Below are 21,325 nucleotides of genomic sequence, written 5' to 3'. Positions count from 1 at the left end.
AAAGCAGCGATCCCTCTTGCTGTTCTGGCTTCTGGGATAGTTGCGCAGCCTGCATTCGCTCCATAAGACGCACACACATTTCCCCTTACTTTTTAGGAGGGAAAAAGTGAGTCTTATAGAGCAAAAAATACGGTAAATCTTTGTATCTTATCCAGACATTTAAACAATGCTTTTCTGACAATATGATTTTTGAATGCTTTATGAGCTTTAACCTTGTCATACCACAAATATGCATGCCACCCAAAAACATTATTAAAACCTTCCAAATCCAAAATGTCAGTGTTCTCAAGAAGCAGCCATTCTTTCAGCCAGCAAAATGCTGCCGATTCATAGTAAAGTTTCAAGTCTGGCAGGGCAAATCCACCTCTTTCCTTTGCATCAGTTAATATCTTAAATTTTATTCTGGGCTTCTTGCCCTGCCAGACAAATCTAGAAATATCTTTCTGCCACTTCTTGAAACAGTCCATTTTGTCCAAAATCTGTAAAACAACATTCTTGGCAATACATTCATCTTTATAGCAGCAATTCGGCCTAACAAGGAAAGCTTCAAATTTAACCATATTTCTAGATTTTTTTTCACTTCTGACCAACATTTCTCATAATTATCTTTAAATAAGTTCAAGTTTTTAGCAGTCATATTAACCCCTAAATATTTTACTTTCTTTACCAATGTTAACCCTTTCTCCTTCTGAAACCTTTCTTTCTCTATTGGTGTTAGATTTTTCTCAAGGACTTTAGTTTTTGACTTATTCAGCTTAAATCCTGCCACGTGACCAAATTCTTGGATCAATTCTAAAGCTCTTTTAACACTAGATTCTGGCTCCTGTACCGTCAATACCAAATCATCTGCAAATGCCTTCAATTTGTAATGTTTAGCTCCGACCTGTATTCCTTTGATCAAACCATCCCTTCTAATCATATTTAGCAAAACCTCCAGGACTGAAATAAAAAGCAATGGGGAAATTGGGCAGCCTTGTCGTGTCCCTTTCTCTATCTTAAATTCTTCTGTAACCACATTATTAACTATTAACTTAGCTTTTTGTTCTGAATAAATTGCACCTATACCATTTTCGAACCCTTGACCAACCCCCATCCCCTGAAGATTTTTCTTCATAAAACTCCAAGAAATATTGTCAAAGGCTTTCTCCGCATCAACAAAAATTAAAACTGCTTTAGTGTTAATGTTCACTTGCAACTTCTCCAAAATATTAATAATATTCCTTGTATTGTCAGACAAGTGTCTACCCGGGAGAAAGCCAGCTTGGTCTTTATGTATCTCTTCCACTAATACCCTTTTTAACCTGTTGGCCAAAATGTCAGCAAAAATTTTGTAATCCACATTCAGAAGGGATATGGGTCGGTACTTCTTAAGTTGTGTCTTTTCAGACTCACTTTTCGGTATAAGTGTAATATAAGCTTCCTTCCACGACTCAGGCGCTTTCCCACCCTCCATAATTTCAGTGCAAACCTCCTTCAATGGTTGAATTACACAGTCCTTCAAGGTTCTGTAGTATTTTGCAGTTATTCCATCCGGTCCTGGAGACTTGCCCAGTTGCATATTCTGTATGGCACCTTCCACCTCTTGTTCTGTGATCTTGTAGTTCAGCATTAACTTGTTTTCTTGAGAGATTTTCTGCAGTCCATTTGTTTTCAAGAATTGGTCTATATCAAACTCTTTCTGTGGCCCTTGTGTATATAACTGTTTAAAATATCTGTGGAAGCATTTCCTAATTTCCACTGGAGTCTGGATACTTTCCCCTTCTATCTCCAAATTGGTAATAGTGTTAAGCTTTTGTCTTTTCTTCATTTGCCAAGCTAACAATTTTCCACATTTATTAGCCGACTCAAATGTCCTTTGTCTCATCTGTTTGATTTTCCATTCTACTTCCTGGTTCATCATTTTCGTATTTTGCACTTGATGTAACTTTATTTCTCTCAGAATCTCTTGTGATTTGGGTTTCGCTCTCAATTTCTTTTCACCCTCTTTAATTTTATCTAAAATTTTGTCTTTTTTCTCATTTTGGGATCTCTTCTTAATTGCATTCGGTTGGATTAGGAATCCCCTCATGACTGCTTTACTTGCGTCCCATACTACTCTTTTTCCAATAGTAGTATTCAAATTTATCTCAAAATAGTCTCTCAAGGTTTTTTGGGCCTTTTTTATAACCTCTTGGTCTCTAAACAAGGTGTCATTCATCCTCCATCTGAAGGAACCGGTTGGTGTTAGTTTCATCTCCATTCTCACAGCATTATGGTCGGAGCAAGTTTAAGGGGAAATTTCCACTTTTTTAATCTTGGGTGCCAGTCCTCTAGTTATCCAAATTTGGTCAATTCTTGTCCATGTCATTTTGGCCTCAGAGAAGAAGGTTCCCTCTCTACCCAAGGGGTTCTTCACTCTCCAGATGTCAGTCAAGTCCATATTGTCAGTCATTTCAAAAAAAAGTTTTTGGTAGTCTGCCATCATTTGTAACTACCTGTCTGTGTGATTTGTCCATATTTGTAGATACCACCCCATTCATATCTCCCATCATAATAATGTTATAATCCATATAGTCCAACAATGTCTCGTGCAACTTCTTAAAAAATTCAGATTTCCCCTCATTTGGTGCATAAACTCTTATAATTAAATATTTTTCTCCTTGTGTTTGGATTTCAATTGCCAAAATTCTTCCTTGTTCATCTTTAAAAACAAATTTCGGTGATAGGCTCTGTCAGCGCTGCCCAAGGTCCCAGCTCACACAAGACCAACGCTGCTTCTTGCTCAAGTTTAAAAGTCTTTATTGAAGTTCAGTCTCATTTCCAGACGCGCAGCGCGCAACGCTACATCAATCCATCAGACCGTAGAAGTCCCATCTGAATCTCCTCCCCCCTGACACCAGTTTAAGATTCTAGCCTTACTCCACCTCTTCCTCTGTTCCTTCTTTCTCTGGGTCCTTCTGCTAGTCGGAGTCTCAGCCCTCCGAGATTCCTCTGACGCTGATTCTCCCGACTCCTCCCCCCCCTCTTTCGGGCTTTAGGACCTGGCTCCCAATCCGGGTTTTCTGCTGTCCCGCGCTCCTCCACATTTGAACTTGGCACGCGCGCGCAGCCTCCCACTTTCCTTCTGACCGTTACACTTGTGTCACTGCTCCCCCTTTCGGGGAGGCTAGCTGGACCTGGCCTTCCCTCCGTCTCCCCACTCCCCGATGGAGGAGAAGCTGGTCCTGACTCACGTGACTCTTCCCCCCCACTGTGCTCTGGTGAGGGAACTGGCCCTACTCCTCCGCTACTCCTTTGGGACTCCCCTCTGGTTCCTTGTTTATGGATCGTCCCCTCTGGGATTCGCCTCGCCCTTACCATAGGCGCCCCCTCCTGGGAATCTTCAGATTCGCTGGAGAAGCTCATGGAATCTCTCGGTCCACTGTCATATTCCCCTACGCTCCCCTCTGATTCCTCTCCTCCGCTCTCTATTTGCTCTCTCCCCTGCTCTTCTGCTCCTGAGCCTCTGACAGGCTCTCTTTTGCATAGATTACCACTCCTCTCTTTTTAACTTTGTCCGATGAGATGAATTCTTGGCCCAATTTTTTATTTATCAAAAGTTTCCTGTGTAGCCTTATCACATGCTGTCAGTGCCGCCCGAGGTCCCAGCTCACCAAGGACCAACGCTGCTTCGTCGTTTAGTATAAAAGTCTTTATTGAAGTTCAGTTTCACTTCCACAGCCGCAGCGTGCAGCACTACGTCTCAAACTCTAGACCGCCGAAGCTCCATCTGAATCTCCTCCCCCCTGACACCAGTTTAAGATTCTAGCCTTGCTCCACCTCCTCCTTTGTTCTTTCCTCCTCTGGGTCCGCCTGCCCGTCGGGGTCTCTCCCTTCCTAGACTCCTCTGACGCTGAGTCCCCTGACTCTTCCCCCTCCCTCCGTCGGGCTTTAGGACCTGGCTCCCAATCCGGGTTTCCTGCTGTCCCACGCGCCTGTACACTTGAACTTGGCGCGCGCGCCCAGCCTCCCACTTTCCTTCTGACCGTTACACTGCTGTCACTACTCCCTCCTTCGGGGAGGCTAGCTGGAACTGACCTCCCCTCCGTTTCCCCACTTTCTGATGGGGGCGTGGTCAGCCCTGACTCATCTTCTCTCCCTGCTGGAGGAGAGGCTGGCCCTGACACATGTGACTCTTCCCCCCCACTGCGCTCTGGTGGGGGAGCTGGTCCTGATCCCCCGCTGCTGCCTTGGGAGTCCCCGCTGGCCCCCTGCTTCTGGTGCATCCCCCCTGGGACCCCCCTTGCCCTCACCATCGGCGCCCCCTTCTGGGAATCTTCTGATTCGCTGGAGAAGCTCATGGAATCTCTCGGGTCACTGTCATACTCCCCTACGCTCCCCTCGGATTCCTCCCCTTCGCTCTCCATTTCCTCTCTCCCCTGTGCTTCTGCTCCTGAGCCCCTGACACATCGTTTCCTGTAGACAAATCAAGTCCAATTGTTCCTTTTTCAGTATATGAAATATCCTTTTCCTTTTTTCCGGAGAGTTTAGACCATAAATGTTCCAGCTTAAAAGTTGCAGAGACATGATGTATTTATTTATTTTCCTCCAACTGCTCCCAGCAGTTATTCTTTGTCTAACGGTGGTATCGCTTTCTCTGACTTGCAAATCCTCTTTGTGGTCTTTCAAGAATTTCTCCTTATCTTCCACTGTTCTTATTTTTACCTTTTTCCCTTTGAAGGTAAGGGATAGGCCTTGGGGGAATTCCCACCTGAATAAAATTCGGCTTCCTCTCAACAAGGCTACCAGATCTCCGTAGTTGGCTCTCATTTCTAAGAGATATTTTGGGATGTCTTTAAAAATCTCAACCCTTGCGTCTTCTATCTCAAGAGTCTTTTGAAAATGCAAATTCAGTATTTTATCCCTCTCCTCTTTCGATCGGAGGGAGATCAAACAGTCTCTCACCCTGTTCTTCCTCCCTCCTCTTCCAAGTCTGAAAGCACTTACTATCTTAAAGTCTGGCTTTTCTTCATCTAACTCCCAAAATTCTGTAAATTCCTGCGTAAGAAATTCACTTAAACTTTCTTTCTCACGTTCAGATACTCCCCTGATCCTCAGATTAGTCTGTTTATCTCTTAATTCAAACATAGACAGCTGCGATTTGTGATCATCCAGCCTTCTGTGTATTGGTGATATCTCTCCTTTTACCTCCTCTGCTATTTCCTTTTTTTTAAAATAAATTTTATTAATTTTCATCGAATTGTACATTTCATCCCGAATACAACAAATCATAACTGTTTTGGACTTCCTTCAGCGTCTCTGACAATCATCCATATTTATACCTTTAATACACATTCCCTTCTTTCATATTGCCAATATTCCTCCTTACTCCTAATATTTCTAATAAACAATACTTATTTGTTTTTTACAGTGCCTCTTGAAATCCCGCTAGCGTTGTGCTAACACCGCATGTATTTTTCAGATAGTCTACAAATTTTTCCCAGTCCTCAATAAACTTTTGATCTTTACTATATCTAATTTTCCCAGTTAATTTGTCCAGTTCTGCATAATCTGTCAATTTTAATCTCCATTCTTCTATCGTCGGTATCTCCTCTTGTTTCCACTTCTGGGCCAACACAATTCTGGCTGCCGTTACTGCGTATTGGAAAAGCTTACAGTCCTTTCTTCTTATGTCCTTTCCTACAATCCCTAAAAGAAAAGCTTCAGGTTTTTTCACAAAAGTATATCTCAACATTTTTTTCATCTCATTATATATCATTTCCCAAAAGCTTCTCACTTTCTTACATTCCCACCATTGATGAAAGAACGTCCCTTCTTTTTCTTTGCATTTCCAACATTTGTTATCAATCTTATACATTTTTGCTAATTTTACAGGTGTCATATACCATCTCTAAAACATTTTCATCACATTCTCTTTCAGTAACGTACAAGCCGTGAATCTTATGTTCTCTTTCCACAATTTTTCCCATTCTTCGAATTGAATGTTGTGCCCCACATCCCTTGCCCACTGTATCATTACCGATTTGACCTCTTCATCCTTAGTGTACCATTCTAACAATATCTTATACATTTTTGACAGAATTTTATACTCATTATTTATTATGTCTTTTTGGAAAATTGATTCTTTTTCAGCATACCCTTTATCCTTCAAGTCTTTTTTAAATGTTTCATTTACTTGGAAGTAGTGCAGCCAATCATTCATATACTCTTTAACTTGTTCATATGGCTTCAAATTCCATTTCCCACCTTCACTGGTTACCAATTCACCATATGTACCCCATTTTTCTCTCATATTAATCTTCTTAACACTCAGTACCTCTAGCGGAGACAACCAATGTGGTACTTTTGGTTCCAATATATTTTTATATCTTTCCCAGACCTCTATTAGTGAACCTCTGAAGATATGGTTTCCAAATCCTTTGTGAACCCTTTTTTTATCACACCATAAATACGCATGCCACCCAAATCTGTTATCGAAACCCTCAAGGTCTAATAACTCATTGTTTTCTAACTTTATCCATTCCTTTATCCAGCATAGACATGCTACTTCATAGTACAGTCTCATATCTGGCAGGGCGAAGCCTCCTCTTTCTTTTACATCTGTCAATAACTTAAATTTTATTCTCGGCTTCTTCCCCTGCCAGATATACCTTGAAATCACTTTTTGCCATTCTCTGAAGGTTCCTGTACCCTTTAATATGGGTATAGTCTGAAATAAGAACAGCATTTTCGGTAGCACCGTCATCTTTATCGTAGATATTCTTCCCCAGAATGATAATTTCATTCTGGCCCACACCTCCAGATCTTTCTTAATTCCTTTCCAGACCGGGATATAATTGTTTTGATACAAATCAATGTTCTTAGGTGATAACCAAATTCCCAAATATTTAACCTTTTTCACCGCCTCTATCTCAGTTCGTTGCTGCAACAAATCAATCATATTTTGTTCCATATTTTTTACAATAATTTTAGTCTTTCTCTTATTCAATCTGAATCCTGCCACCCTTCCGAATTGTTCCATTTCATCTAAAACCTCCTTCACACTTTCTAATGGTTCTTCCATAGTCAGTACCAAATCATCGGCAAAGGCTTTAACTTTATACTCATTTAGACCTACTGTTACCCCTTTTATTTGCTTATTATGTCTAATTGCATTTAGAAAGACTTCCAGAACCGTTATAAATAACAGTGGTGATAGTGGGCAACCTTGTCTTGTTCCTTTAGATATTTGAATATCTTCAGTAATAACATTGTTCACAATCAATTTTGCTCTCTGCTCCGTATAGATTGCCTTTATACCATTATAAAACTCTTGTCCCACTTCCATATATTCTAGGTTTTTCAACATAAATTCCCAAATCACGTTGTCAAAGGCCTTTTCTGCATCTACAAACATTAAAATTGCTTGTTTATCGCTCCTATCAGACAGATATTCTATAACATTAATTATGTTTCTTACATTATCTCTCATTTGTCTGCCTGGTAGGAAGCCTGCTTGATCTTTATGTATAAGTTTTATCAATATCTTTTTCAATCTCTTTGCAAGAATTCCTGCAAAAATCTTGTAGTCTGTATTTAATAATGAGATAGGCCTATAGTTCTTAACTTGAGTTAAATCCGAATCTTGTTTTGGGATTAATGTAATAAACGCTTCTTTCCACGTTTCTGGAATGTCTCTTTCTTTTAAAATATTGTTCAAAACTTTAGTCAACGGGGTCACCAACACATCTTTCATTTCTTTATAATAACTCGATGTAAACCCATCCGGACCAGGAGCTTTCCCTCTCTTCAACTCCTTTATCACTTCCTTTACTTCTTCTTTTCCTATTGGGGCATTCAGCTGGTCTTTTTGGTCTGTCGGGATCTTCCGCACCATTTTCTCTTTTAGATATCTTTCTATTTTCTTCTTATTGTTCCTTTCTTTATTTTTATATAACTGTTTGTAGAATTCCAAGAAACCTTTCCTTATTTCTTTCGGATCAACTGTCTCTTCTCCATTTATCTTAATTTTGTTGATTGTGCTCTGCTCCTTTCTCTTTTTAAGTTGCCACGCAAGCCATTTTCCTGATCCTCTGCTATTTCCTTCACCTCTTGAGCTGTCTTGCGATTTTATGCAGCTTCCTGCAGCAGTTTCTCAATAGAGTTTGTATTTTTCTCAATAGAATCTGTATTTGAATTTACCTTCTGCCCCAAGTTGTTAATACTTAGGGTGTTTTGATCAAGTTGCTTACTTACTTTTTCCAAAGTTCCAAAAAATTTTTCTAGTGCCGAAGCAATTGAGCCTTCTTCCGAGGTCATTCCTTTATTTTTATTTTTTTAAAAGATATTTATTGAAATTTTCCACTTTAATACATTAAAAAAATCAAAAAGAAAAAACAAAAAAGTTTAAAAACACATAGAGGTCACAATCCTTGTTTTTCTATAACATATTTCCCTGACTTCCCCACACCTCCCCTTCTTATATTCAAATTCAAATTGTTAGTTCAGCAAGTTCTTATCCCAATTTTTTTACCTTTTTCTATTTAGTTCATTTTAAAAAAGCCAATTTTACCTTATAAACATCAATATTTATACATCAGTACTCATTCTTAAAACCTTTTTCTAAAGTCAACCCAAATTCCCTTCCACGACTTCCCCAATCTTCATACAAATAACAAAACAAAACAAAAACAAAAACAGATTATAATTATGCACCCTTTGGATTCCCAAACTCCACCCCCCCTTTCCCGGTTTCAATCCCCAACAAATGTCCATCAGTCTTAATCTACTATCAGCCTGGAGATCTCACGTCCGAGGCTCTTAATTCTCTCTCAATTCCTCTCTGCCGGTTTTTTTTGATGGTCCTTAATATTAAACACCAGATCTCGGAGAAGCTCTAGCCCAATGGGATCCATGTTTCTTCCAGCCAGACCTCCATACTTAAAAGTGGAGCCCGAATCTTGTTTCTTACTCCTTTCAAGTCCAAATGTCCCCAAAGCTCCAACTTCCACCTTAATCAGATTTGTAATCCTTGGATCTTCAGATCTCCACATAAGGAGATCTCTCCATTCTTCAATCTCCAATTCAAACCAGATTTTCGACATCCAGTTCTTATTTTCCTTTGTAGCCATCATGTCAGGCCTCTGGCTCTCCTTTGTCATCTGCAGCATTACAGCTCCTCCTTCCTTTTCCTCAGGAACAACATATATCGCTTTCTCCACACTCTCAAAGCTCTGAAGTTTCTCTTCTTGTCCAGCTGCATGGACTTCCTGAGTCAAGTCCTTATCAAATTCAATGAGTTTATTTACTGTTAAATCCAGAGTTGCAACATTTGTAGCCAAAACATCAATTTGGCCTTGTAACTTTCCCAAGAGAACAAAAACTCTGTCCAATTTAGCTTGTATTTTCCCTCCTTCAGCCATTCTTGTAATGTCCCAAAACCCCCTCTAGAGGGATTTTGGTTACTTAATATTCCTTCCAGTTCAAATCCAAAAGTCAAGTTAGTTTGTATCAGTTCTTCCTTGTTTTCAACAAATTATAACCAAATTGTAACAAATATAACCAGCAGAGACAACAGAAACAAAGTTCTCTTTTTCAGTCTTGACAGCTAATTTGACAGTTGTCAAACTCTTCAATACCTCTTCAACAGGCTCTCTCGCAGATCACTCCCGGGTCTGGGGGGGTGGCACTTCAGCTCCCAAAATTAGCTCTTATCCTCCAGTAAGATTTCTTATACTGTCAAATCGTGAAATTAATGTCTTTTACCCAATAAAAAAGAAAAGATTCTCTTGACCTTAGTTAGCAGGTCCTTGCTTTAGATTATTTACAAGACGGGGAGACGGACTTCCTGTTTGCGCCTTCCCCGATCGTGCCTAATTCAAAAAAAATTTTTCTTTGCAAATCCAATTTCTATACTACTCACGGGTTGTTGCTTTAAAGTCCAATTACTCACAAGAAGAAGTCAGCGCTCTCCGGCCATGGCAATGCGGCTTCACTCCGCAGGAGAAGCAGTTGACTCTCAGCACCGCGCCGCTCACCCCGCCCCCCATTCCGAAGCCTTTAAAAAGGCTCCTTCGCAGGTCGGGGGGCGCAAATGGTGCCCGCCGAGTCACCAGGTTCACAGGCTTCACCGCCTGTGATTTTTAAGGGTCCCCGCGTCGCCGCAGCGGGAAGACCCAAATCCTCCGGAGCTCAGAGGGAATCCGCCATTCGCTGATGGCGCTAACCCGGAAGTCCCGAGGTCATTCCTTTAAATCCTTGTTGACCTGACTCTTCCTCTGGTGGGCCAGAGGGACCAGATGCTGACGCTCTTCGCTGTTGCTGCTGCTGCAGTTTGGCTTTAGTCGATCTTGTTGCTCTTTCTGGCGGCTGACTTGCCATAACACCTTATCTGAGGTTCAAGGTCAGTCTCACAGTCCAAGCTTGTTTAACAATGGAAATTTTCCCAGCCTGTTAAGAGTGGAAAGTCCCCAGTAGCCAGTTGTAACAGTTTCATAAATCCTCTAGGGGGACACAGTAACAATTAAAGTTTGTAGCTAAAAAGTTCAACTTTTAAACTTCTGTTAATTTCCCCTTGAATAAATAGCCACAGTATCAGTCATAAAAACCTTCAAGTTCTAGGTATCCTTCTTGCAGAGTTAGCTTTCTATCAATTTGTAGCAAAGTCCGTAAAAAGTGCACAACACTGTAACAGTCCCATTAACCTGGCATTCCGATTCCAAGGATTGAGTGGTGGTCTTGTTCTTTTAACACTCTTTAAAACAGCAGAAAAGTCTCATTAAATCTTCCCTCCCTCTTCTGAGGGGGGAGTTCTTGTGCAGATGTTAGATATAAAGTCTTTTAAAACTCTTTAACAACTCAGGCTTAGCGGACACAGTCTATGCCTTTGATCTCTCTACAAAAGCGGAAGGCGGACTTCCTATTTTGCGCCTTGCCACTTCGGTCCAAATTCTTCTTAATAAATTCTTTATAATCCAATCTTTGTATATAACCTACTCACGGGTTGTTGTTTCATAGCCAAATTTTCAGAGGAAAAAGGTCGGCGCTCTCCGGCAACAGCTGCGCGGCTTCACTCAGCAGAAGTAGCGATTGACTCACAGCACCGCGCCAAACACCCCGCTGCAAAAACGGAGCCCATTACCGGGCTCCTTTGTCGTTCGGGGGGGCGCTAATGGTGCCCGCCGAGTCCCAGGACCACAGGCTTCTCCTGCCTGTGGGTTTTGAAGGGGTCCCCGCTTCACCGCAGCGGCAAGACCCGGTTTCTGCCAAGCTAGTCCGTCAGAGACAGAGGGATTCCGCCATTACCGATGGCGCCGCCTCCGGAAGTCCGTCGTGGAGTTGTTTGAGTACCCTTCCCCTCAAGGCCTCCCCCGGTACGTACAGCACCCCCTTATAGTACAGTAGCCTTCCTTTTCCTCAAACCCTCCATGGTTTTCCCTTTTGTTCCCTGATTTTAGTTTGAGCGAACTCGTCGTTTCTAGTGAGCCCGGCCAGTTCTCGTTTCCCAACCAACGCCCCCCCCCCAATCGGTTCTCAGGGATCACGTGTCGGACCTCCGGCGGTCCCTCTCCTTCCATGTACTCCGGCTTCCAGGAGAGAGCATCTGCTCTTACGTTTTCCTCTCCCGGCACGTACCGGATCTCGAAAGAAAACTCGGAGGACTCCTGTGCCCATCGAATCTGTCTCTGGTTGAGTACTCGCGCAGTCCTCCAGTATTCCAAGTTCTTGTGATCCGTACAAACCTGGATCTTGTGCTGCACCCCTATTAACAGATGTCTCCATCGGCGAAACGCTGCATAGATTGACAGCAGTTCGCGGTCATACACCGTGTAGTTTTGCTCCGACTTGCTCAGCTTCCTCGAGAAAAAGACTTCTGGAGGCGGCGCGACTTCCGGAGGCAGCGCCAATGGCAATGGCGGTCTCCTTCTAACTACGAGGGAGAAGCTCCGCAGAAATCGGGTCTATCCGCTATGGCGCAGCGGAGACCCTTTAAAAAACCGCAGGCGGGGGAAGCCTGCGGCCGTGGGACTCGGCGGGTGCCAAAAGCGCCCCCCCAAGTGGCAAAGGGACCCCGCGAGGGGCTCCGGAGCGGAACGGGGGTGGTGCGGCACTGAGAGTCGATCGCTACTTCTGTGGAGTGAAGCCACTGCAGCTGTTGCCGGAGAGCGCTGTCCTTTCTTCCTTGAAATTCGGCTTTTAAACTACAACCCGTGAGTAAGATCTTCTAAAGTTGGAAAGATCAAAGGATTTGTTCCTTTGATCGGAATAAAGAACTTGAATTTGGCTCTGAAGCGGGGAAGACATAAAAAGGAAGTCCGTCATCCGGTTTTATAGACAGTATTAAAGCAAAGACTATTGGAACTAAGAACCGTGAAAGCTGAATTAAAAAGATTTAATTTTAATGCCAGATTTAAGAACCCCCTTCAGAGTGGGGGGGGGGGAGAAGAAAGTACTTTTTTGAAGGGAAAAGTGGAAGGAAAGAAGAGACCACCACTTAATCCCTGATATTGGTCTGCCAGGAAAGTGGAAAGTATTGCACCGTTTAGAGACATTGTAATTTTATGTGTTTAACCTGCATTTGAACTGAATTGAAGGACCCCCTTTGCAACTGTTGCCATTCTATGGGAGAATTGGAAAGTAAGAGATACTGCTGCCTTTAGACAAAAGTTGCTTTGAAAAGAACATTGTTGCCATTGTGCTCCCCTAGAGGAGGATTGGGATACAACTGGGGAATTTGCACTGCAGCTGGCTTGGAGATTTTCTCATAACAAAACAAGTTAAGTTGTGAGAACGACCTTGGGACTTTAAGCTAAAGTTATGGATCAGGATAAACCCCAGGAAAAATCTACAAGGATAAAAACTAGGCAGCAGCAACGAAGACAGTCGATAGTAGTTCCATTTCTCCCAGAAAAAGAGGATACTGGGCAGACAGGAACAAAGGGAGTAGGCCCTGATGAGACATTAAATGTATCACTTGACAAAATATTTGGAGCTTTGGAAAAATTGTCAGCTAAAATTGATTTAAACACTACAACCATCAGCTCCAATACACAGGCTATTGACCTGCTGCTCCAGGAATCTAAAGAGACAAGGAAAATTCCTGAAGAAGCGAAAGAGAAGGTGACGGAGATAGAGGGAAAGATATCTCCAATTAATAAGCAATTGGAGGATCACAAGGCCCAACTATCTCTAATTGAACTTAGAGACAAACAGAACAATTTAAGAATTAGGGCAGTACTGGACGTGGAAGGAGGCAACTTGTGTGATTTTCTTACACAGGAGTTTGAGGAATTTTGGGGCCTTGAGACAGATAAAGATTTCAAGATAGTGAGTGCCTTCAGAATTGGCAAAGGGGGAAGAAAGAACAAAGTGAGAGACTGCTTGATTTCGCTTAGATCTAAAGAAGAGAGAGACAAAATATTGAGCCTCCATTATAAGAATCCATTGGAGATAGAAGATTTGAGAATTGAAATCTTCAAAGATATTCCAAAGCATTCACTGGATTTGAGAGCTAACTACGGTGACTTAGTCCATCATTTTCAGGTGGGAGTTCCCCCAGGGTCTGTCCTTCAATTACAAAGGGAAAAAAGTGAAGATAAGATCAGAGGAAGACAAAGTGAGATTTTTGAACCATCACGAGGAAGATCTACAGAAAGAGATGGAAAAAGAGCGAAGACATTAAGACCAGGAGTCCTGGACATAGGGAACCCACCACCAGGCTTGGAAAAAACAGAGAAAGCATTACCACCCACTGATCAAGAACAACTGACGGGAGCAGTTGGAGGGACTACAGAATAACAACACAATGTCTCTGCAAGCACTAAGTTGGAACATCCGGGGTCTGAATTCCCCTGACAAGAGGAAAGCAATCTTTCATTTGTTGAAAAAAGAAAATTTGGACTTGATTTGCCTGCAAGAAACCCACGTGATTAGAACACATAGGAAAGTATTGATCAACAAAAGATTGGGCCAAGAATTTATTTCATCAGACAAAGTTAAGAAGAGAGGAGTGGTGATCTATGCGAAAGAAAGTTTATCCCCAAAATTTGTCCTTAAAGATGAACAAGGAAGATTTGTGGCAATTGAAATACAGGCCCAAGGAGAGAAATTCTTGATAGTAGGTGTTTATGCACCAAATGAGGGGAAATCAGAATTCTTTAAGAAACTGCATGAGACGTTGTTGGACTTTATGGATTATAACATCATTATGCTTGGAGATATGAATGGAGTGGTATTGACAAACATGGACAAGTCAGACAGACAAATAATAACAAAAGATGGAAGACTACCGAAATCCTTTTTTGAAATGACAGACAATATGGATCTAATTGACACTTGGAGAACTAAGAACCCCCTAAGTAAAGAAGGGACTTTCTTTTCTGAAGCCAAAAAGACCTGGACAAGAATTGACCAAATCTGGATAACCAGAGGAATGACTCCAAAGATTTGAAAGGTGGAAATCTGCCCCAAAACTTGCTCTGACCATAACCCTGTGAAACTGGAAATGAAACTAACACTGACTGGCTCCTTCAGATGGAGGATGAATGACACCTTGTTTAGAGATCTAGAAATTATTAGGAAGGCCCAAAAAATGGTGAAAGACTATTTTGAGATAAATTTGAAGACATCAGTAGAAAAAAGGGTAATCTGGGACGCAAGTAAAGCCGTTATGAGAGGATTCTTGGTTCAGCAGAATGCAATAAAAAAGAGAACTCAAGAAGAGAAAAAGGGAAAGATCTTGGAAAAAATAAAAGAAGGAGAGAAGAAGCTTAGAGTTAAACCAAAGTCACAGGAAATCTTGAGAGAGATCAAATTTTACCAAGCACAATATATGAAAATGACAAATCAGGAGACAGAATGGAAAATTAAACAGATGAGACAGAAGACTTTTGAATCTGCTAACAAATGTGGGAAATTGCTAGCATGGCAATTGAAGAAAAGACATAAGTTAAATGCTGTGACTAACCTCGAAGTGAATGGAAAGAATATACAAAATCCACAGGAGATTAGAAACTGCTTCCAGAGATATTTCAAACAACTTTATACACAAGGGCCACAGACAGAGACTAAAATTGATCAATTTCTGAAAACCAATGGATTACAAAAAATTTCTCAAGAAAATAAATTATTGTTGAACTCTAAAATATCAGAACAAGAGGTTGAAGGTGCCATACAGACTATGCAACTGGGAAAATCTCCAGGGCCTGATGGATTAACCTCCAAATATTACAGAACTTTGAAGGACTATTTGATTCAACCACTAAAGGAGGTTTGTAATGAAATCATGGAGGGGAAAAAGGCGCCGGAGTCGTGGAAAGAAGCCTTCATCACACTTATACCTAAAACTGAGTCTGAGAAGACACAACTCAAGAACTATCGCCCCATATCCCTGCTTAATGTGGATTACAAAATCTTTGCTGATATTTTGGCTAAAAGACTTTAAAAAGTTTTAGTAGAAGTGATACATAAAGACCAGGCTGGCTTTCTCCCTGGTAGACATTTATCTGATAATATGAGAAATGTAATTAACATTTTGGAAAAGTTACAAGTGAATACTAATACAAAAGCGGTTTTGATATTCGTGGATGCGGAGAAAGCCTTTGACAATATTTCTTGGATTTTTATGAAGAAAAATTTGCAGGGGATGGGGGTTGGACAAAATTTTGAAAATGGTATAGGTGCGATTTATTCTGAACAAAAGGCTAAACTTATAGTTAATAACATAGTGACAGAAGAATTTAAAATTGAAAAAGGGACACGACAAGGCTGCCCAATTTCCCCATTGCTTTTTATTTCGGTCCTGGAGGTTTTGCTAAATATGATAAGAAGGGACCAGCTGATTCATGGTATTCAGGTTGGAGCAAAACAATATAAACTTAAAGCCTTTGCAGATGATCTTGTATTGACATTACAAGAGCCAGTACCTAGTACCAAGAGGGCTTTAGAATTAATCCAGGAGTTTGGCCATGTGGCAGGCTTTAAGTTAAACAAGTCAAAAACTAAAGTTTTGGAGAAAAACTTGACACCGATGGAGAGAGAGGTTTCAGAAAGAGACAGATCTGACATTAGTAAAGAAGGTAAAATACTTGGGGGTGAATATGACTGCTAAGAATGCAAATTTATTTAAAGACAATTATGAGAAATGTTGGTCAGAAGTGAAGAAAGATTTAGAGATTTGGTCGAATTTGAAGCTTTCCTTGCTGGGTCGGATTGCTGTCATTGAGATGAATGTACTGCCAAGAATGTTGTTTTTGTTTCAATCATTACAAATCATTGACAAGACGGACTGTTTCAAGAGGTGGCAAAGAGATATCTCTAGATTTGTCTGGCAGGGCAAAAAGCCCAGAATAAAATTTAAGATACTTACTGATGCTAAAGACAGAGGGGGGTTTGCCCTGCCGGACTTTAAACTTTATTATGAATCAGCAGCTTTTTGCTGGTTGAAGGAATGGCTACTTCTTGAGAACACTGACATCCTAGATCTTGAAGGTTATGATAATGTATTTGGGTGGCATGCATATTTGTGGTATGGCAAGGTTAAAGTGCATAAAGCATTCAAAAACCATATTGTCAGGAAAGCATTATTTAATGTCTGGACAAGATATAAAGATTTTTTGGAGAACAGAACCCCAAGGTGGTTATCACCTATGGAAGCGAAAGCTATGAAAAAACTTAATATGGAGGGAAAATGGCCAAAGTATTGTGAAATTTTGGATCAGGAAGGTGACAAGCTGAAATTGCAGAGTTATGAGAAGCTCAAAGGGAAGATGCGAGACTGGTTACATTATTTTCAAATAAGAGAGGTTTATAATCAAGATAAAAAAATTGGTTTTCAGGTGGAAAAATCAAAGTTGGAAATAGAATTGTTAGAACCCAATGCTAAGATATTATCAAGAATGTATAATTTGCTGTTGAAATGGAGTACTGAGGAAGAAACAGTAAAATCTGCTATGATTAAATGGGCACAAGATATAGGACATAATATCATGTTTGCTGACTGGGAGCAGTTGTGGACCACTGGGATTAAATTTACGGCATGTAATGCCCTAAGAGAGAATATTATGAAAATGATGTATAGGTGGTACATGACCCCAGTCAAGCTTGCAAAAATATACCATTTGCCCGATAACAAATGTTGGAAATGTAAAGAAATTGAAGGTACATTCTTTCACCTTTGGTGGACGTGCCTGAGGATTAAGGCTTTCTGGGAGACGATTTATAATGAAATAAAAAAGGTACTTGTGATGGGATGGTGAGCTGCTTGTGCGTAAAATCCTAGTCCCTCAGAGTTTGGCTAAGTCCACAAACCTCTGTCTGTGACGGAGCTCCTTAAGCATGGCTCCATCAGTCGCTCGTTGAATCGGACAGTGGGCGTTTACGGAACTTCTTCCAGCATAAAAGCTCCTTAACGGAAACGCGTCTTCTGGACTCTCGGCGTGACAGTTTCCGGCGAGGAGTGGGTGTCCCTATAGGAGGTCCTGAAACCTCCCCACTGTTCTCGCTTGAAGTGTCTCTGAGCCCTCCCTCCGACTCACTTTCCCTTGGAACTCCACTTCTCCCCCTGCTGGTTCCCTCCTCAGCTGAATGGTCTCTCTCACCCTCCGTGAGCCCTTTCACCTCCTGCGCCTCAGATGGCAGTTCCCTGACATCCACCTCCCCTCCAGGGCCCCCTTCACCCCCTTCCCTCCCCTCCTCTGCGGGAGGCGAGGGAGCAAAACCCCTGAAAGAACCTCCCTCATCTTCCGAAGTTTCGAACACTTCCCTCCACCTGTTGCTGTTTCTGGTTTCCAAGTACTCCTCCTCATCGGAGTCTGTTCCTTCTTCCAACTCCGATTCCCTGAATCCTTCCAGTTCCTCCTCATCGTCGGTGGTGCCAAAGTACTCCCTCCTGAACCTCGCTACTGGCTGAGGTTTCCTGGGGAACCTTTGGTGGAACGTTTCAATCAAGATCTCGTCACTGACCTCCTCTGCCGTCACCCAGGTGTTTTCCGACTCCGGTTCCCCTTCCCACGCGACCAAATACTCCACCTGATTACCCTTCCACCTGGAGTCGATGATTTCCGCCACATGGTTGCTGCTTTCCCTTTCTTCTAAGACTGGCCCCCGTGTGGATACCCCTTCACCTTCCCCCCTATATGGTGACAGTAATGACCTGTGGAATACTGGGTGCAGTTTCATGTGGTTCGGTAACCGGAGTCTGAAAGCCACTGGGTTGACCTGTTGGACGACCTCAAATGGTCCCAATCTTTTGGGTCTCAATTTCTTGCAACCCCCCTTGAACGGCAACCCTTGGGTTGATAGCCAGACCTGACTCCCCACCCTAATGGTTTCACCTTCCCTTCTGCTCTTGTCTGCCTGCCTCTTATATTCTTCTTTGGCCCTTTCTAAGTTGAGTTGGAGTTGACGATGGATCGCTTCCATTTCTTCTACAAAATGTTCAGCGGCCGGGACACTCCATCTCTCCCCTCCTCCCCCTGGAAACGCCCTGGGGTGGCACCCATAATTAGCCAAAAAGGGGCTCATCCCGGTGGACACATTCTCCGCATTATTGTAAGCAAATTCCGCTAGCGCCAACTTTTCGGCCCAATCGTTCTCTCTGTCATTGACATAACACCTCAGGTATTGTTGGAGGATACCGTTTGCCCTCTCCGCCTGCCCATTGGTCTCAGGGTGCCTGGCAGTCGAAAAGTTGACCTCTACGTGCAACAAGCTCATAAGTTTCCTCCAGAATCTGGACGTGAACTGTTTCCCTCTGTCGGAGACCACCCTCAAGGGGGCGCCATGCAGCCTAAAAATATGTTCTACAAACAATTTCGCTGTCTCTTCCGCCGTGACTGCATGTGAGCAAGCTACAAAGTGACCCATCTTAGTTAACAGGTCTACTACGACTAGTATGGCGGTTTCCCCCTGGGATTTAGGCAGATCAGTCATAAAATCTATCGATACCGCCTCCCACGGTCGTTCTGGTGTGGGTAACGGTTCTAATAACCCCGCTGGCGCCCGCCTTTCTCCTTTGGCTCTCTGGCATTGGTCACACCCTCTCACATACTCCCGTACATCCTCCCTCACCTTGGGCCACCAAAACTCCCTGGTCACCAACCACATGGTCTTGTGTTGCCCAAAATGCCCCGCTGTGGGGTTGTCGTGCAGCTGTTTGAGTACTCTCCCCCTCAATTCCCCTTCGGGTATATATAGTGCCCCTTTGTAATACAATGCCCCGTTTCTTTCTTCAAAACCTCTGGGGTCTTCTCCCTCTCTCCTTAAACCTCTGAGCTTATTCTGGGCGTATTCATCATTTACCGTTCCCTCTACCAGTTCCCTTTGCCCCACCCAGGCCGCCCCACACACCCAGTGGTCCTCTGGGATAATATGTCTCTCTTCAGGCGCTCCCTCCCCCTCCAAATATTCAGGTTTGCGTGAGAGAGCGTCCGCTCTGATGTTTTCTGGACCTGGCACATAGCAAATTTCAAAATGGAATTTGGAGAACTCCTGGGCCCACCTCACTTGTCGTTGGTTGAGCACTCGTGCCGTTCTCCAATACTCCAAATTCTTGTGGTCCGTACACACTTGCACCTTATGCTGTGCGCCAATTAGTAAATGTCTCCATCTCCGGAACGCTTCGTGAATGGCGAGTAGTTCTCGGTCATATACGGTGTAGTTCCTCTCGGATGTGTTCAGCTTACGTGAAAAGAAGGCACACGGTCTCCATTCCGACTTATTGCTCCCTGGCTGAAGCAGCACCGCCCCCACCGCCCGGTCTGAGGCATCAGTTTCCACTCTCATGGGTTTTTGTAAATCCACATGCAGGAGCTGTTCTTCCGAAGCGAATGCCCTTTTCAATTCCTCAAATGCTTGCTCCGCCTCCGCCGTCGAAACGAATTTCTTCTTGCTGCTTAGACAGTCCGTGATGGGAGCCGTTAAGTGGGCAAAGTTCTTGATGAATTTACGGTAAAAGTTCCCAAACCCTAAGAACCTTTGCACATCCTTTTTCGTTTTCGGTGGCTTCCATTCCAGCACCGCCTGGACCTTGCCTGGATCCATGGCTAATCCCTTGCCTGATAAGCGGTACCCCAGGAATTCCACCTCCTTGGTGTGAAACTGACACTTCTCCAATTTCACCCACAGCTGGTTTGCTTGCAGTTGGCTCAGCACTTCCCTGACATCCTTTACATGCTGCTCCTCATTCTCTGAATATATCAGCACGTCATCGAGGAAGGCCACGCAATTCTTGTAGAGCAAAGGTCCCAGGACATGGTTCATGAGCGATTGAAAACATGCAGAGCCTGATTGCAATCCGAATGGCATAACTAAATATTCAAAAGCCCCCAAAGGGGTGAACATGGTGGTTTTCCATTCATCCCCTTTCCTTATTCGTATCAGGTTGTATGCCCCTCTCAGGTCCAGTTTCGTGAATATCTTTCCCTTCCTCACCCTGGTCAAAATGTCATCAATCCTGGGCATGGGGAAAGTCACTGGTTCTGACACGGCATTTAGGGCCCGGTAGTCCACTACAAGCCTGGGTTTATCCGTGTTTTTTTTGTCCACAAAAAACACTGGGCTCCCCCCCACCGCTCTGGACTCTCTGATGAAGCCCCTCTTCAGGTTTTTATCAATAAACTCCCTTAACTCCTGCATTTCCCTGTCTGACATGGCGTACAGCTTGCCCACGGGGAGCTGGGCCCCAGGGACCAGGTTAATTTGGCAGTCAAAGGCTCTATGCGGTGGTAGTTTATCTGCTTCCCTTTCACTGAAGACCTTGCTCAGGTCAGCGTATTGTTTGGGCACCTTCCCTTTGTCCGCCACTTCCGTCCCTGCTAGAAAGGCTTTTGCCCCTTCTGGCACCTTTCCCTCTCTGCAGTGTTCCAGGCAATGTGCTGACCCAAAGGAAACCACTCTCTGATGCCAGCCCACTAGCGGATCATGCAACGCTAGCCAGCTCATTCCCAAAATGACGGGAGCCCCTCCCAGGGTGGCCACATTGAACGCTATCCTTTCGGTGTGCCTGGCCACCCTCATAACCATTGGGACGGTCTGTAGGCTAACTTCTCCTCCCAACAGCTCCCTCCCATCGATCGTGGTCACCTGCAGGGGGTTGCTTAAAGGGAGTATCTGTATCTGGTGTTCAGCTGCAAACTCCTTACTCATAAAATTACAGGAGCTGCCTGAGTCCAACAGCGCCTTTGTCTTTAGTGGGTATCCGTTTGCCAGCTCCAGCAACACCTCTATTACCAGGGCTGGCCTTGGAGGTTCCGGAGTGGGCACTTTTACTGCTCCTTGGCCTGGCTGCAGTGCCCTGACGGTGGCAGCCAGGCGTTGGCTTTTACTGGCTCCTGGACTCCCTCCTCCTTCCCCCCAACAGCTCCCGCCA

Source organism: Podarcis raffonei, chromosome 3 (genome assembly GCF_027172205.1).
Source record: "Podarcis raffonei isolate rPodRaf1 chromosome 3, rPodRaf1.pri, whole genome shotgun sequence".
NCBI classification, from domain to species: domain Eukaryota; kingdom Metazoa; phylum Chordata; class Lepidosauria; order Squamata; family Lacertidae; genus Podarcis; species Podarcis raffonei.
This window is presented reverse-complemented; position numbering follows the sequence as displayed.